Source organism: Manis javanica, chromosome 2 (assembly GCF_040802235.1).
Source record: "Manis javanica isolate MJ-LG chromosome 2, MJ_LKY, whole genome shotgun sequence".
NCBI lineage: Eukaryota > Metazoa > Chordata > Mammalia > Pholidota > Manidae > Manis > Manis javanica.
The window spans coordinates 85,676,613-85,702,689 of record NC_133157.1 but is presented as its reverse complement, the minus strand read 5'-3'; the positions used below and the strand labels follow the sequence as shown (position 1 = coordinate 85,702,689).

The following is a 26,077-nucleotide window of genomic DNA, read 5'->3' as shown; positions in this document are numbered from 1 at the left end:
AAATAGAGATGTTGACACAGATGAGGAGTCACCAGGCTGCTGTCTGGATCACAGTCCATGAAAATGCTCATAGAAAAGCAGGATTTAGGACACTGACACTTGTGTGATGTTTGAGACATGAAGAAACCACAAGCAGGGAAATTTTCCATCGTTTTATTTTATGTAATACGTCTACAAGCTAAGATTTGCCTCCAGGAGGATCAAAGGGAGGAAGCTGGGACTGATGCACCTGGGATATCATGTGGTCTCTTCTGTTGAGATATGGAGGTAATATGGTGGGTGTGGGGTTTTGAGTGAGATTTCCTTTGTAAGAAACCTCCCACTTCCATGTTGATCCTTGTATGAAGCACAGAAAACATCCATGAGTTTTTTCAGGGGCTTAAAATATTTTATCTATATTTTTCCTCCATCTCTATGTTTAGTTTAACAGGTACTGTGTATGAGGTAAAAAAAGCATATACAGTCTTTTAAAGGGTACGCAGTGGGCACAGGCACACCCCTGTGTTCATGTGTGTGAAGGTGCGTGTCGATTGCTATGCTGAGGAACGTGACCAGCAGGGTGCTACGCCCGCGGTTCTCTCCCTCTCACTGTTTACCTCAGCATTTTTCTTGGGGATTAATATTGAGCTATTGTATAAATGAGCCCAGTGAGGAGACCCCTGGGAACTACCCTTCTAGTAGCAGTGAGTACAAGCCTAGTTTGCTCTGCATGTGACGTACCACTGTTGCCAAAGGAAAAAACGATGCATTTATCCCCGACTTTTTTCATCTTCCTTCTGTCATTGATGTTCACTTTCTAATGTCACTCAGTCTCTCTCATCTTTCCCTTTTCCTCCTGTGGCTATTACTTCCCCCTCATTTCTCCCCTGCACACTCTGGCTGTTTCAGCTTGGCTCCCTAAGAGCCGGTCTCACTCCCTCTGACATGTTCTAGTTTCTTCTGGTGACTTTTCTTCTTCCTGGAGATGGAGGCCAGCTTTGCACAAGGCAGCCCCTTTGTGTCAGTGGTTGATGCAAGGGGCTCTTTCTCTTTGGTAAACTGTACTAGCCAAGAGGGTTCTGTTGGAGTTGGTGTTATTTCAGGTTTGTGGGGAAGTGTTGCTCATCCTCCCAGCTTCTCAGCTGGGTGGAGATGAAGGAGGTTGAAGTGACTTGTCCGGCGCATCAGAAAAAGAGCAAGAGATTAGGAGAAATCAGGATCCATCAAGGTCCTGTCTCCCTGATGCCCGCGATGAGCAGTTATCCACAAGAGACAGAGAGGCAGAGAGAAGGGAAAAGCCAGTACAAATGCGAGCAAAAATAAGGCAAGATGAGAGACACTGAATACACATGAGAAAATGAATGTTAGCAACAGAATGAAGCTTCTGCTGGGGTTCCAGCAGCCGGAGGGCAGGTGCTGCAGATGGAGATAGCTTGGGGCCCCTGGAAGCCTGGAGGAGGAGGGTTTCTCATTTCTCTGTCTTGCATGGACCCTGCGTTCAGATATCAGTTACACGTCTGCCCATGGGCCCTGGGGCCAAGAGCGAAGGGGCTGGCTGGTAGGAAGGGGGCAGGAGGGAGTAACAGGGCAGTGGGGCAAGGAGAGGAGTCTGAGGTGGTGAATCCACAAAGTAGAGAACTCAGGGTACTGCATTTGGTGGGCCAGCCAGGACCTGGTTCAGGGGCATGAGGTGCTGAGTGGGCAAGTCTCCCCTGCCCCAGGCTGAGGCCAGGAGACAAACTGAAGGTCACAGGAATGGGGATGAGGGATCGCAGCCTGTAGGCTTTGCTCCAAGGGTGACTCCTCATGGGAGCTTCCACAGCCCCCTTGCTCCTGCGCCAGTATTCCTGACGCTGCCCAGCATTGTTCTCCTTACCACTTGTCACCTGCTGACATGTTGTTTTCCTTGCTATGAGACTTTATCATTTTATTTTGTAGTACTTTCCATCTCCCCCCATTAGAGTATAAACTCCATCAGGACAGAGATTTTACTCTGGTTTTTATTCTTCGCATTTTGTTCACTGCAGTATCCCCAGGGTCAGGACTGGGCCTGGCTCCTTGCAGGTGCTCATTAAACATTTGGTTGAGTGAATGAGTGAATAAATGAATGAACAGACAGTTAATACAGGACACTTCATGAAGTAACCAGGGCTGGCAGGGCATGGGAGTTTTCTCAACAAAGTGAGGCCCAGCTTATTATTCCATAAGAAAGGCAGCCGCCATCACCCTGACTGGAGGAACATGCATCTCTCAGACAGGTAAGAGAGCAGCATCTTGGGATGGAAAGCGATTGTTGCTGAAGCAGGGCCTGCTTGCTTTGGATGTCAACAGAGCACACGGAAGCTGCTGCCATGCCCCAGCGTGCTCTGCACCTCTGTCCTAGATGCCCTGAGGGGCCCAGAGGAGAGGGCAGCTCTTCCCAGGGAGGAAGAGAGACTGAGGCAGGGAATGGAGGACAGCTCAGGAGTGAGGCCTGAGGGGGTGACCCCCACCCAATCACACCCGCGCTGCTGGACGGCCTCGGGGAGCACCTTCCCATGGGGAAAAGTAGTCAGGGCTTCCTCCCATCCTTTCCTCAGCCTCCTCAGTCATCCTCAACCCCCACCGCCCAGCCTTCTCCCCCGAGCTTGCCCTGTGCCCTGGGGGCTCATGGTCTGGGACAAGCTGGGTACCCACCCCTACCCAGTCCCCTCTGAGTGCCACCGTGGCATTGTGCCTTTGTGAGCACCTGCTGACACAGCCCTCCACCTGCCATGGTGGAGGTGGCTTGTTCTCTAGTGCTCTGGCCCCTCAGGGTGGGTGGAGGGCACCGCTTGGGGGTCCCCCGGTCCCCATTTCTGCTTCTCTGAGGCCTCTGTCCCTCTTCCTGCACAGATCCTGCCCCTGTAAGACCCAGCCCCATGGCTCTGCTCCTCCGGCTCTCCTGCAGAGGAGCCAGGGCTCTGCCAGGCTCAGGCTCCTGTTGGCTGCAACCCCGTGCCTGTGTCCCCTCCCCACTGGTCATCCTCACTTAGGGACTGCAGAATTCGCACAGGCGCCTCACCCGGCCGGGGTGACATTCTCCACGAATGTCACAAATGTTCTTTCCCTCTACTTCAACCACCCAGCCCTGGGGTCACCTCTGGATCTTGTCCTTCCTTATCCAAATCCCATTTCCCAGCACCCATCCTCTGATGATCCCTTCTTGCCCAGTCTCCTTGCTCCCAAGATTCCTTCATCTCATCAAGACTCCTGGTCCATCAAACCTATACTTTCTGCCTATTAATAAGCCTGCTCACAGTGTCAGCTCATTACCCACTTAGATTTCATGGTCATATGCATTGCCACCCCCTTGCTGTCCCTCTGGGATCCTCTGGGAAGTGGGTTGTATTGAATTTTCCAACCTATGTGGACCTTCCATGTGCGATTCTGCAATGTGACCTTGTCACTGCCCATTGAGAGCTGGAGTCAAACTCCCCGCCCTTGAATCTGGACTGGTTCTTGACCTGACTGTAACTAAAAGGACGCAGTGGATGTAACACCCAGTGAATTGCCAAGCTAGCTTGAAATGACCATGCAGCTGCCCCCTGGTTCTCTTGGGGTCCTCATTCTGGGGAAGCCACTTAACCAATAGGGAGTCCAATTACCCCAAAGGTCCTTGCTGGAAAAGCCACATGTAGGCTCTTAAATCAATAATACCAGTGAACCCAGCCTTCCAGCAACCCTGCCAGGTGCCAGACATGTGAGTGAAGCTGTCTTGGATGCTCCCGACCAGTGAGTGACCTCCATCAATGCCGTGAGGAGCAGAAGAATTACCCAGCTGAGCCCTGCCTGAATTCACAACCTGGGAAACATAACGAAGTTGCTGTCCTTTTAAGCCACTAGGCTTTGATTTGCCCAGTCTTTGTAACAGGAATATTCTGCTTGAAGACCCCAGGCTCGGTTGGACCCAGTCTTCTGCCTCTTGTGTTGTGATCTCTGAGCAGCTGGAGAAAATCAGAAGGTAGGGATGGTTGGCTTCACTTTAAACATCAAGTGGTCCCATGCCTAACCTCCCTGCTGTGCTCATCTGGTGAGCCTGCTGCTTCCCGAGGCATCTGTTCACATGCTTCCTCTTGCCTCAGATACAGGCAGCTGGAATATGAGTCTGGAAGTCAGAGGAAGGTTGGGGATAGAGATAAGAATCTGAAAGTCACCAGGGAATAAATGGCATTTGAAATTATGAAACTGGATGATATTTGAGGCTGGGATGTGAATGGAGAAGAGTAGAGAGTCAAGGCTAGTCGTCACCCTCTCTAAGGCTTAGAAATTCAATAGAGGAAGCCAACAAAATGGACTGAGAACACCCACCTGGGAGTTAGAGTCAAACCAGGAGAGGGTAGTATTCTAAAGCCTGGAGGAGGAGAAGGTCCTCTGAAGACAGGGCCTTGAGCACGTGAAGGGACACAGGGGAAGCATGAGGACAGAGGGCTTGGTCCCCGAACCTGGGAACCCTCCATGGCGACAGGAAGAGACAGATGGATGCTTCCGGATCCCAGATCAGAAGTGGGAACATGAGGGCGCTCCCAGTTGACAGTGTTTGCTTTCTCTTTGAAAGTATGCATGTTTAATAGGCACCTCAGCCTTTATACATCTGAAACACAACACCGTTCTCACCTCCAACCCCTTTCCTACTTTGGTCTTGCCCAGCTTGGTTAACAGCTCTACCTTCCAACCAGCTGCTTTGCTGGGAAACACTTGGGTCCTTTCTTCCTCTCACACCCCATGTCCAACCCAGCAGCAAGTCCTCTAGCTCTTCCCAAAGATGTGCCTCCCACCGGTCCCTCCCCATTGTTTCTGTTCCCTTTGTTTAAGCTGATCTTGTCTATTTCCTGATTACCGCCTGTGCTTACACCCTCCCCTTTTCCCAAATCCATCATCCACAGTGCTCTAAAAGGAGACAAATCTAAAAATCATAAATCAAATCTAACTTCCACTTAAAACCCTACAGTGGTTTCCATCATGCTTAAAATAAAATCCCAACTCCATGGGCATCAGTAGTCATGGATTTGGGATTTGGTGAACATTGGGTTTGGTGAATGTTGGGTTTGGTGGACATTGGATTTGGTGAATGATAGATTTGGTGAATGGACAGGCCAGCTGGAAGAAGGGGAAGCTGAGACCCTGACAATCCCCTCCCCACAGGTACACTTCCTGAAACCCAGATACCTGGAGTCATTTTGCAGTGGTGCCTATGTTTGGGGCTGTTCCAGCCATGGGAATGAGTCTGGTAAGATAGGAAGAAAGGCTCACACTGAGAAAATAGTCCTGTGGCCTGGTTGGTGTATCACCTGCCCTCTCCTCTCATCAAAGCTTACCAGCTGGGGCCGCAAGTCTCTTGCAGGATAGACCACTTTTACATTTCAAAATTTAGGCTCTCCACTAGGCCTCCATCGATACCACCCTGGCTGGGATGGGGAGGGTGGCCTTGTGCCTGCTCCCCACAGGGCCCAGGGACTGTGGGGGCGGCCTCGTTAGTGCGGAGCCATGGGAGAGCCCTGCTGACACTTGCTAGTGATACTTGCTAGCCTTGCTAGTGCAGGTGCGGGTGGAGGAGAGGCCCCCACACGGTCTCCACGGACATCGCAGGGACTCCGGGGGTGTGAGGAGAGGCTTGCCACTGACCAGGGGTTTGGATCCTGGCTCCCCATTCGGCCTCTCTCACACCGCCCTGGCAAGAGGTTTGGGTGCCTTGTTACAGTTTGGAGACGACTCAAGTCTAGGCTCTCCAGCCTTTTTGGCAGAGGTGTTTAGGGGTCTCAGCTTTTTCTGGGGTGGTTGACCGGAGTACAGCTGGTCAGACACCATAAGGAGAGTTTCCTGCCTTGATGGGCTACCTCTTTCCTGGTCCTTTGGTTAGAAAGAGAAGTCTTTTCTTCCAGATTGTTTTCATTTGGGCCCATTGGTATTTTTGGATTGGCAAAAGCAGCAGATGTCCACTACAGAATTAAAAGCTTGCTGATGATGGAGGCAGGGGCACAGATGCTGAAGCTCCCTTTCAAGATGGTTCTGACCTTTACTCAAAGGTATTGAGGAAGAAGTATACAGGAGGCCCCAGGAGATATTGCGTATAAGGACAGAAGACTCCCAATTACCATGAGTACTTAGAAAGGTTTGATGAGTTCTAGTCTGCAGGGTGTCTTTGCAACAGGCCTCCTAGCTTGTGATCACGGTCCACACAGCAGGATTCTGACTGTGGATTAATTTTGAGAAGAGCTAGCATGTAAAAGAAGCCACCAGCGACCTTCCAGGATGCCTTAGAATAAGCTGTAATGGTGCTGAGCAAGCAGTGATCACAGGAACATGGCACTGAATTTAGAAGTTCTAAAATTTTAAAAGCATTTCTGGAAAAGAAAAGAAAAACAAACATAACCAGTTATATGCTGAGGCAGTTGCCCCAGTTTACCAGTCACATTTGGCCTCAGAATGCTCCAGTGACACTTCTGTTACCTATTAACCTCTTTGTCCTCAAGAGAGAGATATTCCCTCAGCCAAGCAGCCCATTGACACTTCTTTTTGGAGTTTCGCTGGCTGTCCAGCTGTTGAATCCTCCCCTTGAGGGGTGTGAGTATTTAGAGTCAGGCTGTTGGGAGGTATGAACTCTTCACTTCATACAATCATAGGAACCCTTTTAGCTTTAATTTTTAAAATCAGGTAAGTGCAGGTCCCACAGTCAAGAAATTAACTGTGAATGTAGTGTTTTTCCCTTCTCTCCTCTGAAGAGGATTCTGGGAGGTTGGCTATTTAAAGATAACCTCTTCTGATTGGACTTAAAAGTTTTAACGGGTTGTAAATTTTACTAAGGCTGCTTGTCCAGTATGTCTAAAACGTGCCAGGGAAATGCCAGGCAGCAATCACTGTGATTCCAGTATGACGATCGGGGTGCCCACTCTGTGGAAGCTCAGCGACGATGTTCTCAAGGAGACTTAGTCCAGCTGAGAAGATAGGACCTCAGCATAGGAAAATCTGAGTGACAAGAAAAGGTTGAAATGATTTGAAACCAGTGGATGCCTGATTAATTGATCAAGAATGACCTGCACATACTCTGCATTGCAGGAAGGAGAGAACTCTTTCTGGTCTGGAGGGGTTGGAGTTTGAGCTGGTTCTGGGAGGAAAGGAAAGTGGGATTTGGGCATGTGGAGTGGCCAGCGGAGTTTGCTTAGGTAGTGGGAGACATATTCCCAGCAGGGGCTATGACATGGATTTTGAAAATGACATGGATCTTTCTTAGGCTGTGAGAAGACCAGCATGGCTCAGGGAGAGGATCAGCTAAGGGCAAGGGACAGAAGGATTTTATCAGTGTGTGTGTGGGTGGGTTGTGGACAGCTTTGAAAATCAGGCTAATAGTTGATACTGACTGCTTACTAGGGGCCATGCAATATTCTAAGCCCTTTACATGTGTTTTAATTCTCATTTTATGTTCCTGTAGCTGAGGAAGCTGAGAAACAGATGGTGGGTGACCTGCCCAGACGGAGTAAGTGCGACTAGGTGCAGCCAGGCTGGCCCTGCTCTGTGGCCCCTTGTGAGGGGTAGAAGGTTAACCAGCCTTCTTGGCAATGGGATCCCTTGTGCAATGTGGTGAGTACATTGTCAGCAAAGGCCAGATTTACTATTGGCTGAGGTAAGGAGTATCAGCGTGCGAGTGGCTGTCCAGACGTTTCCTGGGACATGTGTACCCTATTCCTGACGCACCACCAAGTATCCCAACTGCCTGAGCTAAGGCACAGCAGGTTGGATATGCTCCCTCTGAGGGATTTTCGGGTGGAGACTGATCCAGTTCTGTGGAACCTCACACTGAGCCAAAGGTGACTGCCCTGACAGTGGGGTTGAGAAGCCCACCAGGGGAAGAATGTCATTTTGTTTTCATTCATTCATTCAGCCAGTATTAGGTGAGTGCCATCCATGTGTCAGGACCCGAGCTGAATGCGAGGAATGCAGGCACACTGCTGTCATTTAGATCAGCCTGAGTAAACGGGGTCATTGTAAATCTGTGTGATGTCAGTAAACAGGGTGATGCAGGTAAAGGCGTAAATAAATAGGTGGCGAGGAGCAGCCTGAGCTCATGACATGTGGTAGGGACTTGAAAGATTCACAGGAGATGGCCAGGTGAAGAATGGGGGGGCCTCGCAGGAGCAGCAGTGGGTGCAGAGGCCTCGAGGGGACAGCGAGCCTGGTGAGCTGGAGAAAACAAAGGCCAGTGTGGCTGGCAGGACAAGTGGGAAAGAGTAACAAGAAAGACAGCTGGGAGAGTAGGGCAGGGTCAGGCCAGCTGGGGCCTGTGGGATTTTGAGGTAAGGAGGGTGGGTTTATTCTGTGTGCGATGGGAAGTCATGGACGTGTTCAATCTGGGGAATAAGAGACTCATTTCATTAGCACGTGCTGAGAGGGGTTTGGACAAGCTCTGCCAAACTGCCCTTCTGACAAAGAGCCTGGTGCAAGTCTCTGGTGGTACACACCCACAGGTCGTGCTTGGGTGGGAAGCGGGGCCCTCCCAGGGGCCCTCCAGGGGACAGAGGCTAGGTTGCTCTGGATGCTGCAGTCACATAGGAAACCAGAGAACCCAGGGTTCTGGGGGAGCAGCTCCAGAGGGCAGCAGATGAGGCCTCTCACAGATTCTAGATGCACCTCCTCACACGGGGGTGGGTGGGGTGGGCAGTGGGATCCATGTCCTCAGCCTGTGAATCTGGGCAGGTTCTGACTGCTTCCAGCACAGTGGACGGGTGCCCGGAGCCACGGAGGCTGGTCACAGAACAGCAGTGCGGCTGGAGAGGCACTCCCGGGGGCCAAGCTGCCGTGAGGGGAGTCCAGCTCTCCTGAGTGGGCCAGGCCTCAGAGGCCACCTGGGTGACAGCCCCAGGCGAGCCCAGCCTTTGGTACAGGACACGACAGTGCAGCCGTCTGCCCCTTGGCGCAGCAGAGTGACCTTTGTGGCTGCCTTGTGAGTGAGAAGAATGGCTCTGCTGAGCCCTGCCCACTCATAAGATCATTAGAAACTGTAAAACAGCTGTTGTTTTAAGCCACTAGGTTTTGGAGGGTTTTTAAGGACCTGCTGTTAGTGGAACGAGGCCCTGTTGCCACAGGCCCTGCCTCTCTTCTTCCCCCCATCCTTGGGGCAGAGGCTCTGCTGGGGTCCTGGAGAGTGCGACCCTTTGTTAGACAACACCAGGGAAACAGAGTTTCCCACTGTTACCTGGAACCAGAGTGTAGGGAGGCAGGATGGGCCAACACAGCCTGAAATGGAGGGTCTCACCTTGCAGGTAAATCCAAAGTGGGGAGGGGCTACATTTTAGGTAGGCCCGAGCGGGATCTGCCTTTGGGTCCCACAGTGTCCTAGATAAACACTTGGGAGTAGGGAAGGAGTGGAGAATTCAGAGGAGAGACATCTGCGGCCTGAATTTCCTCTCAAGGATGCGTAAGGAATAGAATGGATGGCTACACAAGGCCTGGGGGATCCCCAGGTCTCCTTACTATAGACTCCAGTGCTCTAAAGTTTGGGGCACCGGCATTCTGTCTGAGTAAGCATGGTCCTTTAACCCTGGCTGACATGAGGGGTATGACCAGGGCCCAAGGAGGGCACCAGCCTGCCCTGTGTTTCTGGCTAGTCAGGAGGGCCCTTGGGCAAAGGCCTCCAAGGATCATTTCCTTATGGACTTTCTAGGAAAACACAGCTCTGTGTGTTTAAAAGCCCCTTGCTGCTGTTGAAGGCTAATGTCTTAGGTCACAAATCAGAAACAGCAGAATGCTCACTCCAGAGCTGCCGAGACCCCAGCTGGTTCTGGCTTCTGCACCATCTTGGTTTTGAGAACTGATTCCATTCTGAGACAGAAATGTAGGTGATGCTTCCAAATGAAAGATATCAAAATTTGTAGTCTTTATTCATAATGAAGTTTGTGAAAGGAAAAAGTTGTGTTGGTCCCAGGCCTCTGGGCTGGAAGGGTGACCTCTGCTTTTGCTTTTCCCAAAATGAGTACACAAATGAATGTTTAAGAAAACCCCAAAGAAAAGAGAAAAACCTCTGGCAAAATGATAATGCGGGTAGGGCATCCTGCTCTTGGGCAGATGTCTCATGAGGATTCCTCGTGGCTGTTCTGGGGGCAGTGTGGGCTGGGTTCCCTTCACTTCATTTATAACTGGTTCTTAATTTGGCTGTGGGGTCTCATCCTCATTTCCAAAGGTGAGGAGCCTGGGGACACAGGCAAGATGGCCAAGAGGTGAGCCGAGGGGCCACACAGTGTTTGCCCAGTGATCATCCAGTAGCCATAGGAGGTCCTTCAGTCTGAGTCCCTGTCACACTGTCTGTCACTCTGCCAAACCCCTAATGAGAATGAGGAGCTGCCAGCAGGTGGGGACTAATAATGGAACTGCAGATTTCCACTTGCCAGAATTCAGTGGCTATGTTTCGGTCTTCTCATATTTAATCTCTCTTATACTTTGTTACTAACTTAAATAGTATGGCTATTAGATTAGCTTTTCAAGAATATTCACATATGTATGTGTGTGCATGTATTTCTATTAGTTTTATCTCAATTTTCTGTTGTTCTCTGATTCCAAGTTGGAACCACTCAGATATTTTTTCCAGCTTTATTGAGGTATAAATGACACACATCACTGGATAAGTTTAAGGTGTGCAGTACAATGGTCTGACTTACGTAGTTTGTGAAATCATCGTTGCAGTAAATTTAGTTAGTATCCATTATCTCACACAGATTAAATAAAAAGAGAAAGCAAAGAAATGAAACAATTTTTTTCCTCGAGATGAGGAGTCTTAGGATTTACTCTCTTGACACCTTCCCTTTATATCATACAACAGGGTTAACTGTAGCCATCATGCTCTTTACATCCCTAGTACTTATTTATCTGGTGACCGGAAGTTTGTACCTTTCTTCTATAACCCCCTCCCAACTCCCCACCTTTGGTAACCACAAATCTGATCCCTTTTTCTATGAGTTTATTATTTTTTCTTTCTGGTGGAATATTTAATAGTTAGCAGTGTTGATACCTAGAGGATTGCATGAAATTTTAAGACATTGAAATCAATAACGTGGGTTTCCCATTTCTTGAGTCTATATTTATCCTGTCCCTGTAAAATACACATTGGTATTGATATGTGGATATAAATAGCTTTGATGTAGGCAGAACATCTTAAAAAAAGAACTCTGAAACCTAAAAAACAGAGATATCAGTTGATTGCTAATTGTTCGTAGGTACTGAGACCTTAGATTTTTGTTGCTCTTTTTGTGATTCGTATAATTCCACAAATCAGGGAACTGAAACTTGAAGATGGAAATTGAATTTACCAAATGCTCTTCACAAAGGATTTGTATGAGGATATAATGGATGTTTTCTCCTTCTTGTAAAAACTTAGTGAAACAAATTCTTAAAATTACTAATAGCAATTTGATAATCAATTCACTTAACACAGTTGTACTGTGAATTAATACATACTGCAAATAGTTAACTTTCATTTTTATCTGTTTGAATATCTGTTCACCAGGTCATGATTTGGAGAATCCCCACCTTTTTCATTTGCTTTCACGTTTCTGTGGCTGGATCAACCGCTGCTGACTTGGGCACGGCCTCCCAGAAGGCAGCACCTTTTTGTGAGGCCGCCTGGAAGGTGGGGGAGTATCTCGTTCCCCTCCCTGGATAGAGGGAGCGGCTGCCCAGCAAGGTTAGCACCTCATGCAGTCTGGGGCAGATTGGGTCTGGCTGCTGTCTCTGGAGATCTGCATACTGTTTCGTTTATTATTTCTCTTTATTGCCTCTGTGCTGGCAATAAAGTCAGAGTCATAAAATTAGAGTGCGGTTGCCACGTCCGGTTTTCCAGATTTCCATGTCATGTTGGGAAGCCCAAAAGTTCCTGATGGTGCCACTGGGTATTTTCAACATGGCAGTGAAGGGCTATGGAGGTTAACAGAGCGTCACTTAGAAAGGGGAGGAGATGTCACAAAGCAAAGGAAAAAAGTGGCATTTTGGAGCATGCCTGTGCCTTACACGCCGAGGGTCAGTTACTGAAGGCAAATTTGCCGTCCTGATAGCTCTTTGCCCAGAGGAGCAACCCGAGGCCTGGATCACACACGGGGGGGCCAGCAGCCCAGCAAGGCTGTGATCTCAGGCAAGCCTGTGGCAGCCCTGGAGTGAGGGGCAGGCTCTCTGCTCCACGGCCCTGCAGCCTCCCCCTGCTTTCAGCTGACCAGCAGGGTTTTGACTTTCGTCTTCACTGGCCACTCCTTTTTAAGGGACAAGGAAGAAGGAAACTCTTTGAAGAGGGAAAACTCAAGGAGGTCTAACCACCAGAACAGTCTGCAGAGAAGTTTTCTTTGTTGCTCTTCCAAAGTGGGGCTCTAATTTAAAAAGAAAAAGAGAAAACAAACAGGCAAACATTCCCTGCCCCTGGGAATATTCTTATGAAACACACAATCTGAAAAATTTCTCTGTTTTTATTGCAGTGCCAGGAAAACACCTCCTGGTGTTGATAAGTACCTTTGGATGAGGGCATCCTCGTGCTACAGGTGAGAGCAGGAGGACTGACCTGCCCAAGGTCACACAGGTGCTAATTCTAGCCAGGGTCTGGTCTGGTGGTCCTCTGAGCTCATGTCCTGACCCCTATGCACAGCTTGTCCTTGGACCTCATGCTCCTGGCTGGGTGGCAATGGCTGCCTTCAGATAGGAGCTTCCAAAGAACAGGGGTTCCTAAAGGGAGTGGTTTTGCCCCATGGGTCATTTGGCAATGTTTGGAGACATTTTTTATTGTCACGGTGTGCAACTGGCCGTGGAGGCTATTAACATTCTACACCTCCAAGGGCTGCCTCTATGACAAAGGATGATCTGGCTAAACGTGTCAACAGTGATGAGGCCGAGAAACTCCACTGTGGATGCTTCTATTTTGTGACATTAAGGTGTAGTGTGGTTTGTGACATTGTGAATAATTAGAAAGAAAGGAGACCAGAGGGCTCAAGAGAAGCACCTGCTATAAATTGTCCCCATGGCAGCATCAATTCCTGTCCTTATGAGGAAAATGCTTTGGAAACCAAGTGAAACCCATAGTACGTTCTTCTTCAAACGCAGGCGAGATGTGCATGCCCGGGGTCTCCCAGACGTGGAGCGACAGCTGCCTTCCTCTGCAGCCGTGGCCACTCTGTCCTCCTCTTTGGAGCAGCTGCGTCAGGATCTCCAGCGGCTTCCTGGTGAGCTGCTGTCACCCCAGGTCCCAGGTGGAGAGTGTTACTGAGCGCTGGGTCTGTGACGCAGGCAAAGGGAACTGTCTAGATCCTTTCTGGGAATACTGGGACAGTAGCTCTTCTCCTGAGGGCAGGAAGGGTTGAGGGTAGGAGGTGAGGAAGAGCTCGGCCATTTTTCTACCATGAGGACCCCCCAGTGCTGATGACAGTCCTGCAGCTGGCTGGCCTCCGTGGTCACCAGTGGTCCACCTCCCCTCAGTGGCAGCCTGCCTCCTGCCCCTCTCCTCCAAGCCTCTGTGTGAGCCACTCCCTCTGCCTGGAACAGTCTCCTAGGGCTGGGTTTCTGCCCTTCTTTCAAGCCCAGCCCATGCCCTCTCTTTTATGAAGCCTTTCTTGATTACTCTGAATTCTTAGTCTGATTATTGACTGTTTACAGGCTGATATGATGTATTTTCTTTATCTACCCAACTAGATAACAAGTCCCAGAAGGCAGGTTGGCCCTATATTTCTTTGTACTCTGTGGGGTACATACGGATGCGTGTTGTCTGAACAGAGCCATGTGACCGGAAGTCCTGCTTTGCATGGCTATCTGCGGGAAGGGGACAGACGGGTGGCTGGGGACACTGTGATGTTACACTTCCAAGTCCTGCTCTGCCGACCAGGGGACCCACCTGCCTGGGATATTCATGTTCCGAGAAGGCCAGCTGGCTCAGTCTATTGCCTCTGTCTTCTATTCTGCCGGTTCCTCTGTAGTCATTTCTCAGCCCTGCGTCCAGCTCCCCACCCTTCTCAGCTAGGGAACCAACAAACCTCCTTTCCTGAGCAGTAACTGGCCCACGGGGTAGATCCTTACGAGGCCTCACGAGACAGTCCCCCACTGTGGGTGCTCACTGGGTGTCACAGGTCATGAAGGGCCCCAGGGTGGGTGAATGCAGAGGCAGATGGGGAAACTGCTTTACCAGCTATTTACTCTGCAGCCTTTCAGAGTTAGGGTGTCTTATGCAAGGTCGCCCCTAGACCTCTGCTGTGCCATGCTGTGGCCACTGGCAGTGGTCTGCATGTTGCTGGGGAGCCCACCATATCTGTATAGACTCGAGGACCAAAAATAAGCTTTGAAAGGATTCTGCTGTACAGAACAATTTCCCACTTGGCATAATGTTGAGCCTGCAGATGGTCCTGAGGTGAGTAGCTGTCATTTCTTAATTGGATAAAGAGTTTTGCTAAGAGCTTTTCCTCTGCAATGATTTTCGTGTATTTATTGAGATGGGATCAGCACCATGACTTCATTTACAAGCGGAGATCCCGGGGCTCTGAGAGGCAGGCATGGCTTGCTTTCTGTCACAGAGACATCACAGACCCAAGCCCAGACTTTGCCTTCTGCCACTGACCCACCCAGTGGACGGGCCGTTTTCCTACAAGTTCTTGAGGGAAGTGCTAACATTTTCAGGACTCCAAGGAGGCACCACAGTGGAGGGCTGGGCCGTGGCCTCGGGAGTCAACAGAGCTCCTTGAGCCTGGTGTTTTTCTGGGGGCCACTGAGGGATTTCAGTTTCCTGATGTAAGGGCTTGGGTCCCTTTAATCCTGAAAAACCTCTGTTTTTTCAAATCCTGTCCCCAAAAACATTTAAATGAGGAAGATTAATTAGTTCCTGCAGCAAGGGCTGTGGAAAAACTGAGGGGCCTGCCTCACCCTGGGTCTCCGGGTCCTGGACTTGGGAGACCTCAGGCAAGATCCCGGGCCTCACGTGTGATTCCACTCTCTCTCTCTCCCTTTAACACTGTCCTTCAGTAAACTAGCTCCCTATTTCTCTCTCTCTCTCTTTTGAAAAAATAGGGAAGATGACGAGAAAACATCCCTGTGGGGGAGGAACAGCGTGAACTCAGTTTGCCCACTTCATAAAGAAACCTTTGCCCACTTCATAAAGAAACCTTGATGGAAACTTCCCTTGTTAAAATTCCTCTTGTTAAAGAGCTGTGAGGTCATAAAACGTTCCTGAACAATAGCTTTTCCCACAAAAGGGTGCTTCCCTCCAGCTGAGCTTCAGGGCCCCTCAGGAGCTCCTCAGGGGCAATCTCAGAGGAGAATGAGCTCTGTGGTGGTTGGTCTGTCTCAGCCTCTCTGCCTTTCTTTCCATTTGGCCATTTTCTGCCCTTTGTCCTTTCCTTTCCCTCCTATTAAGAAGGCCTTGGGAAAAGCAGGTTTACGATGTCTAGTGAAGACATTCCTCTGAGCCAAATGCTTGCCCGGCTGCGGTCTGAGCTTTGGCTGAGGTCTGACACTCCGCTTGAGGATGTGTCTGTGCCCAACCTTTGGCACTGGGTCCGTGCGGGCGCCATGCAGTCCAGTCAGGTGGGCGTTCTTGCCCTTCATTGAACACTGCTGTGAGCGCCTGAAAGAAAGGGAAGGCTTCAGTAACTGGAGCTTCAAGGAAGTGGTCTTGGTCAGTTGGAAGTTTCTGGAGGCTCTAGTCTGTGTCACCCTTCTCTGCCCCTTCCTGTGGTGACCCAGGGCCTCTAGCCAGGCTGATGTACCTCTGCCTGGGCCCCAGGCACAGTGCTCTGGTTCAGCTGGGGGGCCAAAGGTGAAGAGGGGCCAGTTTATGGCTGGGTGCTCATATCCCATGTTCAGAACATTCTCCCTGTCAGGGATGTTTTTCTGGAAACAGGGCATTATGGCCAGCCTCCACCTACCAGCCGCTGCACCTGTGTTGAAGGGCGCATTGCCTTCCAAACCTGTCCCCCAGTAACAGCAAACCTTGCAGTTCGCCCATGGCCCACAAGAAGTGCCAGAAAACAGACACACCCTGGGAGTGGCTCCACAGGACTCAGAAATGCCTCCAATCCCTTCTCCTGGGGGATGCTTTGGGGTGGGGTTACCCCATGTCTTTGGGCTGCCCACAGGCCTTCGCTTCAGTGGCCCACTTGAAGACTCAGCGGTTACTGGCTTCTCTGTGTCCCCCCACCAACCTCCCTGCTGGAGTCCTGCACTTGGGTCCCAGTCTCTGGGTCAGCTTCTGACTTCTGGGGGAGCCGAGAAGTCACCCAGACAGAGCTGGTCACAAAAGTGAAGGACACTGGGCATCCAGAGGGGGATGTGTCACTGTCACTGTGTGTGGAATATAATCTTTCATGTGTTTTAACTTAAAAAATAAATTTGCCCTCAAATTCTTGGGCTGCTCCTTATTCTGCTAGGATCTACAGGCAGATCTCGGACTCTCAGGATGCCTGAAAGCATGTGGGTGGAACAGAAATTCTGATGGCAGAATATTCTGGACAGTGTCAGCCCTGGGAAGGGTATGTAATGAAACACAATTAGGTACAGAACTATTTCTAAGGTTTAAAAAAAAAAACAGGATTCTCCTAGCCTTGTTTTAACACCTCCTTTCCCCTTTGCAACTCCCCTGGGTCCTGCCTCCCGTGGGTCCTGAATTTTTGGGTACAATCCCAGTATCCCATGTTTTATTCTCCTTCCCCCATAAACCACTGAGATGTCCAGAATATGGGTGTTTGAACAACATTTACCAAACTGCCTTTTGTACCTGGAACCCCACCCCCATTCCCTCACCAGTAGATCTGTGGTAAAGTGTGTGTCCCTATCTGGAATCTGGGCTGCATGGTTATCACAGCCATGGTTATGCTTGCCTGCAGTGACTTGGGGGTTGGGGTGGTGGGCAGGACGGGATGGGACGGGGGGCCTGGCCAGCCGGCACAGGAGGGGCCTGAGGTGCGCTGGCTGCCTTAGGTCTGTGAGCCTCTCAGCACCAGGGGGCAAGCGGTGTGGCTGATGTTCTCCTCAGCACAGCTCTGTGTGCTCCCAAGTCTCGTTTACCCAGGAAGGCTTTTTATAACCTCTTTGACCTGACTGTAGCCGAATCCCATGGCACTAGTGTATCTGTGTGTGTCTGTGTATGTGTGAGTCTGTGTGTTTCTATGTCTGTGTGTATGTATCTGTGTCTGCGTGTCTGTGTGTCTATGTCTATGTGTGTGTGATGTGTGAGTGTGTATCTATCTGTGTGTATGTGCATGTGTGTGTAGGTGCACACACACAGTGGGCTCCCCTGGCTTGGGAAGGATAATACCACCACTGCGGGGTCCAGGGCTCATGGGTGGGATGCAGTCCTCTGGAAGGAGAGTCAGCACGCCTGTGTTCTACCTAGTCTCTCCTTTGCTACCAACCTGCTTTCTGTTGCTGGTCAGAACGATTTCTGTGGCTCTTCCTAGTTTGAAAAGCTTGACAGGGGCAATTGACAAAGCTGTGGGCATATTGCAGGTAGACCACAGGGACAGTGCAGGACCTGAGCCTAGTTACTGAATGGCTGGGGGCAGGGGCTGTTACCAGAGACCAGAGGGCCTTCTAGACAGGAGGCTGCATTGCGGGCTGCAGTCAGCCTGCAGTGGCCTGGGGAGAAGGCTGAATAAATGCCAGCTCTCATGCTTCTCCTTCCTTCTAAGTCCTGCTGGGCCCCCTATTACTCAAACCCAATAGGAACTCTAAAGGTGGGAAATATGGTGGGCTGTAGGTCAGCCTCCTGGGAGGACCAGGTTGGTGAAGGACAGGGGACAGACCTAAAGAGGCCAGTGGAAGGGCTGCCCAGTGGGGCTGCCTCTTACCCCAAGACAATGCTGAACCCTAGGTAGCATTAGCTTCCTCACCAGCCTCAGCTCCAGTTTTCATCTACTGATTGGACTTCAGCCAAAATACCATTAAGCAAATTCTCAGTGTCCTCACACTTCTGCACCGTTCTATATGTGTGTGCTCCTGTTGACAGTCCACAGCTCATCTGGCTTCAGTATTGATCCTGCATCTTGTCCATCATTTCGGTCCCCATACCCAGCCCCCTTACTCAGATGCCAGAGCCTCTTCCTTTTACTGTGACAAGAGACTCCTAATTAACTTTGATTTTGCCTCCAGAACCAAATTCTCAAAACAGCACTCTTGTCCTCCATCTGCTCAGAGCCCTTCACTATGTCCTTGTCTAAGGCTGTAGCCTTAACTCATTGTTTAGATGGAGGCTGTGCTATACAGTCTGAGCATGGCCTCCCTCACAACCCATGATATGGGTGGAACCCCCCTTTTAAGATTCATCCTTGGCGCCCTTCAAGGCCGTGTGCTCCTGTCAACCAGATAACGCTGAGGCCTTTCCTGCCTCCATGAGGCTAAGCCCCATTTAGGAGCACCTAGCGTGGGCCAGGAGCTGTCCTAGTTCTTCACCTCCAAGATCTCATGTACTCCTCACAGACATCAGGTCAACTCAGAAATTCATAGTGAACCCAAAAGTCTGGAAGGAAGTCTCTGGTTCCAGAAGCAAAGCTAAGTCCAGAGCCAATGAGAGCCTGGGAGTCAAGAATGCCCCTCAAGGGTGCAGACCATAGATGCAGGCCTGGTGGAAGCTGGAAGTGAGCCACTGCATGAAGCCATGGTCTCTAAGGACTGTCACCACTGGAGGGAAGTTCTATTCCCTGCTTGGGAATCTAGCGAGGAAGGGCTCTGCATTCCAGGCTGGGCAGGAAAAAGGATCTTCTGCGAAAATGTAAGCCCCAGGGGGCCTCGTGCAGTTGGTGCCACATTTCTCAGGCATGGTGGGGATCCTGACCCGTGAGTTGGCATCAGAGGGCTAGAAAAGTAATGGCTCACCTACTGGAAAGCTCCTGAAGAGGACCCCTCGTGCCAGACCTCCCACTGCAGTAGAAAACAAGCCCTGCTTGGGAAACAGAGTGTGTGTGCAGAGGGAACCCCCAGACACACCCTAATAACACAAATAAAGGACAGGAATAACTCAAGCACCTCCAATAAAGCAATAAGGGAAGTAACTACCCCACATAAGGCAAAAGCAAGGTATTATGTTAAAATTACAGAACATTTTAGAAAAAGAAACCAAATTCCAGAAATTAAAAAAAAAATGCAGCATTGACAAAGAATATTCAGCTCAGGGATTAAGCAGGAGGTCAGTCACACTTGTAAGCTGCTGAATAGGAAGACCTGGGGAAATCATTTAAACCTCGCAATAGCACTGGAGGCAGCAATTGTTTCCCCTTGTTAACACAGGAAGACATTGGTGTTTCCAAGATAGAAACTTCCTCAGGAGAGCCTGTCTTTGAAGTCAGGTCTGTGACTGAGCCGTGAGCTGGGCTGGGTGGTAGCAGTTTGTGAGAGTCCACTGTGTGCATCTCTTTCCAATTCCACTTTTATTGGCGTAATGCTGGTTGCTTGAAATTGGCCATGGGGAGAGTATTTACACCACAGTAATTGGCAAATGCAATATTCAGGGCATTTTTTCCCTTAGAAAGTCTGTTGTTAAACCCTTACCAGCTTATCACTGGTCTGACCCACACTCACATTTAAAATCAGGAGTCACAAGACAATCTCCCACATGGGACCCACAGGATGTGTTAAGGATGAGGCGGTCGGCTGCATGGAGCGTGTGATGCCCTTACTGAAGTGAGCAGCTGCTTCAGAGCTCCAGCTGACTCTTATTACCCTGCGGGTCGTGGACTCAGTTTTAACGTCTGATCTTTTCAAGAGAGGTCACAAAATCCAGAAATAAGCGTGCAATCTCAGTTTTGAAATGCTGGCGACTGACTGAGATTTTTAGAAAAACATGGCTTGGGCCAAACAAAACACATGCTAGCTGGACTTGGCCATGGGCAGCAGTTTGTGATTTCTGGTTTTAACCAATAAACTCCATTTGCATGTGTCACTGCCCCTTTCCCTAACTGATTCTCAAGATCCTGCTTAAGTGACAGCATCTCTATTCTTCATCCCTGAGCCTTCCATCTAGAAGCCATCTTCTGAGTATGAAGAAGATGGTTCTAAATATAGAAGAATTCTCATTACTTGTGGCTTTGATACTGTCTGTACACACGTGTTTTTGTCTGGCAGCTGTAACTTCCCTGAGGATCAGGATCCATGTGTTGGTCATCTTTGTTTCCCCAGAAATGCTCAAGTTCTATGTACATAGTAGACATTCAGCAAATACTAGGTAAACCTGGAAACTCAGTAGATGTTTATTTGAATCATATCTTATACTTGCCTTTAGAATGTGACTTCTTTGCTCAGCCAAGAAGAAAAGAGTTTAGATGGGAGTTTCAAAGCCATGTTGAAGCTCTGGGGACATCTCTCACCATCCTTAGTTTCATAAGACCTGTTTAGGAGAGACCTTTATTTTCCTGTGTGTATTGGTGCACGTGAATGGCGTTCCTGCACCAAGTTTTGTGGTCCAAGGATGGGGCTTCCCATAGTCCAGGTTGACTGAGGTGATAGCACACAGAGCATTTTTCCATTTAAACTTTTTAAAAAATTAATCAAATAAAATGTACTAAAACCATAGTGTTTACCAATATTGACACTTAAATGCCTTTTAAATTAAAGCTTAATGTATCTTAGAGCAAGATTTAAAGGAGTACAAGCACTTGGGTGCAGCTCTCAATTACTACTTCCCCCTTCATTTTCCTATGTTGTTTAAAACAAAGAATTTCTAGGTCTTCCTTTCACTTTCAATACTATAGATTTGCAAAGCTTGTAGCTCTTAAAATTCTGAGGGATCCTCAAATGTCCTTGGGTAATCTTTTACTGACTGCTTCAGAAAAGAATTGATTAGTTATCTCCACATTCCAAGAATTCTAAGGGCTCCTTTTCTTTCATGGATTGAGTTAGCTACTACAGGGAAAATGGAAGTTCCTATGGCCAGATCCTCCCGTGACCCTAATCTACTTGATGATGTAATTGGCTTACTGCTAGGCTGATGCTTCCACTCCCGTGGGCAATAAGTTGTTATTATCAGTGTTACTATATAAAGAGCTCAGCCCAGCGCTCTGCCCAGAGGCAGAGACTGAGACAGGCTTGCTGCCTGCTACTGCCCCAGAGGCAGACTTGATTCCAGCACTCGACCTGCCACCCTGAGAATAAATTTTAGTATAAACCATTTTACCCCCAACCTTCTGTTGTTATTCGATCTCAACGAATCCAGAATGAACTTGCCCAGGGGCAATCCTCCTCAGGCAAGACCCTACTTACCCTCCATTTTCTTTAGTCTAAAAATGCCGTAGACACAGTACATAAATGTCATTTAAATGGAACTTACATTTTCTTCTCATCCTTCAGAAAGGTTTCAACTCTGCTAGCCACTCAAGTTATCTTATTTCTAGAGCACTGGAGATTCGAGTACACTGTGGGCAGTCTTGTAAAACAGGTAATGCGTTCATTCAACAGCTACATGTTGGGGGCCTATTCTGTGCAGGCACAGCTATGCAGTGGTGAACAAAGCAGATGGGCACGGCCGTGCAGAGACTGAGCTGACAACTCTGACATTGTTACTATCACATCCTAACCTCTGTTGTTGAGCAGCGCTGAGGCGTAATGTGTTGGCTTTCACTTGCTGGGAAGAGGTGGTTTCCACCATAGACAAGACCTAAGTTATTAAAATATGAAAGGCAAACTTTCTGTAATGTGTTAGTTTATCATTAGTGTCACTCTGTCAGCTGAAGTCCCTGATCTCCGCTCCTCACCCATTAGGTTCTGCTGCACCATGTCAGAATGATCATCTTTAAAACAGACAGACAGCTGCTGGACGTGGGCAATGGAGGCAAAGGTGTCACCCTAATGGGGACAGCTGCCTTTTGCCTTTGCCCTCTTAGATAGGCTCTGCACCGTGAACTGGAAGTTTAGGAGATTTCCTTTATCAAGGCTGAAATTATTATTTTGAAACAATGTGAATTAAGGAGGGAGTTCTGTGGTCATTTATGTCATTACTGTCCACCCCCTCATGTGCCCTCTTGTGATTTACTATTGTCCTTCAGACAATGGTATAGCTCCAGAAAGTCATGGACTGTGATGGGGGAGGGTCTGAAGAAGATCTGAATCCAGCCCCCTCCTTTGACTGACAGGGGAGCTGAGGCTCAGAGAGGTGAAGTGAATTTCCAAGGGCACAAAACTGGTCATGGAGTAGGAATTTACCTCTTGATGTACGTAAGAAGAATAAGGCTCTAAATAGTCCAATTCCATGTTTTAGACTTTATCTTGTTACTCTATTGCAGTTAGAGTTGTAGCTTACTAGGTTCATTGATGAAATGTATTTATTTATGGAATATGAAAGCTATAGGTTCTCTTCCATGAAGGACACACTGTTCTGCTCAGCTCTTGATGGGCTTATCTTCCCTGAATATGTTAACCATATGCTACCTGAGTGTAACCAAAAGAGGTATTCTGTTTACAGCAGCCATTTTTCAGCCACCCCTGGCCTGGTGGAAGATCAATTCTTTGACTTTCTACCAAGTTTAAACCTATTCTCCTTTCCTGACCATTGAGGCTTTCAGGTTCTTTTCAGAATGTCAAAGATCTGCTCCTTGAATGGCACAGCCAGATCCAATGTAGGTCAAAGAGGACCCTCACACATCGCCCTCGACCGCTCCTTCCTTCAGCCTCTGCCTAGTGGACTTTGAGAGTCACAGGGGCTTGGAAAAATCAATAGTTCAGCACTGTTTCCTTGCTGGAAGTGGTCCAGCCCAATCAGTGGGGGCAACTGCTTAATATTAACATATTTTGAGAGATGATAGAGCTCTCCTCTTGCCTGGGCAGGCTGAGACATGGTGCCTTTATCTGAACACCCAGAGGAATGTCACAGTGGGATCTCTATCACTCGTGAATATAAATGGGGCACCTTGTGTTTTATCATAAAATCAGTCTGCCTGGTTGTACTCGGCAGGTAATCAAACTTGTGTGTACTCGACAGTCAGCAGACCAACTATTGAAAGAGCTGTTGGCCATATATAGGCAGATAATCCCATCACAGGCTTGAGAGCCACCAGTTCTGAGCACAGCTTTTGGATGAGCAGCAAAGTCTCAGTTGGCTGCCTCAGTTCCTTGTTCCTTAGAATAGAGGAGTCAAGGAAACTTGCCTAAAATTAGAATGAATGCAAGTTTGGCTGTGAAGACCCACACAGCCCTGTTCTGGAGCTGTTGTTGGAAAGATAATCAGAACAATAGGATGACAACCCTGGAGAAGTACTCAGGGCTGACTCACCCTGGACAAGGGGGACAGGGTGAACTGAAAACCTATTGGAAGGTTTGCTTTTCTTTTAGGCATTGAGCAGATTTGATGAATAAAACCTGGCCCCAAGGAAACCTCTGCCTCTGCTGTGGTTGAATGACCTTCAAGATTCTTCTTGAGTTCCAGAAACCCTGCAATGCAACCCCAAGCACTAAGCCTCACCCACCGTTCACTAGCAGGTGGGCAGTCCAAGAAGCTGCCTTTCCATGCAAGCAGCATGTGTTTATTGAGGTCTCGCTGCACACCAGGTCGTGTTTGAGGCCGGTGGGGATCAGAGGTGGTCCCCTCAGCATCATCCAGAAACTTGTGAGAAACACGAAACTCAGAGGCCCACCCATGACCTGCCGGACCCAAAACCCTGGGAGTGGGCCCAGGGCCTGTCCTAAGAAGCCCTCCAGGTGTTTCTGAAGCAACCTTAAAAACAAAGAGTGACTGTTCTAGGTATGGGACACAGACAAGCGGATGGCGCAGCTGGGCATGGTTTTGGTGGCTTTGTTCTTATGTGGTAGAGATCATAAAGTGTGTCTGACAAACTCTTGCTTAGAAAAATGCTTTAGATTTGCCAAACCAATAAAAGGAGGCCACATGGAGGAAATGATGAATTTATGTTTTGATAAAATGTCACCATGTCCTTTGAAGCTAGGCCACATATTAGGAAATTCTGGAATTGGTAAGCCATGATGTCATGGTGTAATTTTGCTGTGAACAAGTTTAAGAGGCTTTATGAAGAGTTTTGCTCTTTGCTCTAGTTCCTACTGCAGCCTGCAATGGAGTTTTGATCCCAGAAGATAATGCTCCTTGGCATTCCTCCACAAACACCGAGGGCATGGCTGAGGATGCTTTTGTCACTGAAGTTTGGCCAGTGTAGTTTCGGGTTCTGTTTCTTGCCCTCCTGCTTCTCTGCCTTCTTCCCTCCTCCCCTTCTGTTCTTATTTTATATCAAACATTTAAATTCTGGTGGGATGTCTCCACCATCAGGTGGTCCTCTAACCTTATTTCACACACCCGGTTTCTTCTATAGAGGAGAGACAAGAAAGGAGTAGAGTTGCTTTATAAACATTCATTATGAACATTTATTAAAACACATACCATGCAGAGGAACTTGGTAGATTGTGGCTTTCCAAACTCTCACAACAAGCTAAGCCTTCTGCCTCTTCCCTTTTGCAGCCTGGATGCTGAGGTTTGCAAGGTAGAGCGCCATCTGCCCTGGATCCAGGCGGTCAATGGCAGTGGACCAGATTTCTGCCTTCCGACCTCATCGTGCCCACTAGGTGACACACACCTTTTGCTTGGCCTGTTTTCACCTGTGCCCAGGAGAACCCAGTCCAAGCTGGGTAGCTTATTGTTGGCTCTCACCCTGTTACTGTCTTGGGTACGGCCTCCTATCTCATCTTTTTGAAGTTACCAGTCAAAAGTGCTGCCAGAGGAGGCTCTGGAGGTGGACCTGGGAGTCCATGGCGGGGAAGGACGTGCCATCAGGTGGGACACTGAGGACCCTGGGCCACCTTTCTCAGAACTGAGTGGGCCCGGTAGACCAGCAGTCCTGAGCTTCCACTGATGACCCAGATCTGCATTTCCATCCCAAATTATATGGGTGGCATGTGTTTCAGACTTTCCTTTGGGGAAATTTCAATAGTGCTTATTCCAGTATTGGAGTAGCTCTGCCCTTCCTCAAACCTTTCAAAGTTAAAGAAATACTGGACAGAAGAAATTTCTCTCCCAGTAGTTGAGTGGCATATAGATATCAAAAGGTGATACCTCATACACTCAACTTGATTCTCTTTGAAACATGGAAGTTACCTAGGTGAGCACAGCAGAAGTTTAGGTGTGAAATGACTCTGTATCATACTATAATGGGGAGGCTTGTCATTATACTTGTGTCCAAACCCGAACATAGAACATACCACACCCGGAGTGAAATCTGCTGTGACCCGTGGGCTCTGGGCCCAGGATAATGGCGGGTCATTGTGGGTTCAGTGATTGTAACAAGGGCACCACTCTGGTGCCGGTGGTTGATAGTGGGGGAGGCTGTGCATGTATGGGGATAGGAGGTGGATGGGAAATCTCCACACCTCTCAGTTTTGCTGTGAACCTGAAGTGCTTTCAGAATTCTGCTTTAAAAAATAGAATTTATTCAGAAAGAATGGGAAAAAAATGGCTTATAAGACAAATGTTTTCCCTTTCAATCTGTGGAGCATGCATCACCCTGCTTGTATGTCCAGGGAGAGGAAATTCCAGGGCAAAATACCTCTAAAAACCAAAATCAGTCAAACGAGAAATAAAGTTTAAAATCCGTTTACTGCTTACAAACTGCAGTCCGGCCCATCTCTCTTTCTCCTGCTGTGGCAGAAGCAAAACCGGCCCTCCCCTCACCTCTCAGATACAGGTAAGCCCTCCGTTGCCCAGGTAATTATCCATTGATATGGAGATGAACTTCTCTCCACCCCTGAGGAATGATGCAAATGCACTGAAACCAAATTTCTCTCCACCCTTGAGCGCCTGTTGATACGCAGATGTACTAAAGCTAGGCGAGATATTCTGGAAATACTACAGTTTTACCCACACTGCTGTTGGGAATTAGTGGAGGAATTTGGATATCAGTCAGATATCATTTTTAAAAACATAGTTGATTTAGTGGGTAAAGGACAAATTAAATAGATAAGGAGAAGAGGCCAGCCAAACTGGCCCATCTAACTGTGCACATGGCCATTCAGCTAAGTCTGGGAAAGCTTTAGAAAAATGAAAACAAAAACAAACACCCATTCCTCCCTCAGCTTTGCAATAGGGAAAAAGTCTGGTCAGCAGGTCCTTAGTCAAGACCTTGGTGACCTGTCAGGAAAGAAAGAATGACAC

The 26,077-nt window shown here is 48.7% G+C and overlaps 1 long non-coding RNA gene across 3 annotated transcripts in view; it reads left to right on the top strand.

Annotated features, from left to right (window-relative positions):
* LOC108404629 (uncharacterized) overlaps positions 1-25,534 on the top strand; it is a 41,338-nt gene extending 15,804 nt beyond the window's left edge. Inside the window, exons 2-7 of one of the 3 annotated variants that reach the window (XR_012127796.1) lie at positions 7,427-7,575; positions 11,492-11,668; positions 12,447-12,509; positions 13,066-13,184; positions 23,257-23,403; positions 24,392-25,534. This is a non-coding gene — a long non-coding RNA (uncharacterized lncRNA). Of the gene's footprint in view, positions 1-1,961; positions 3,962-7,426; positions 7,576-11,491; positions 11,669-12,446; positions 12,510-13,065; positions 13,185-23,256; positions 24,304-24,391 lie in introns of those variants that run through there. The other 2 variants (XR_012127797.1, XR_012127798.1) reach the window with 2 other exon arrangements.
* The last annotated feature ends 543 nt before the right edge of the window (positions 25,535-26,077 follow it).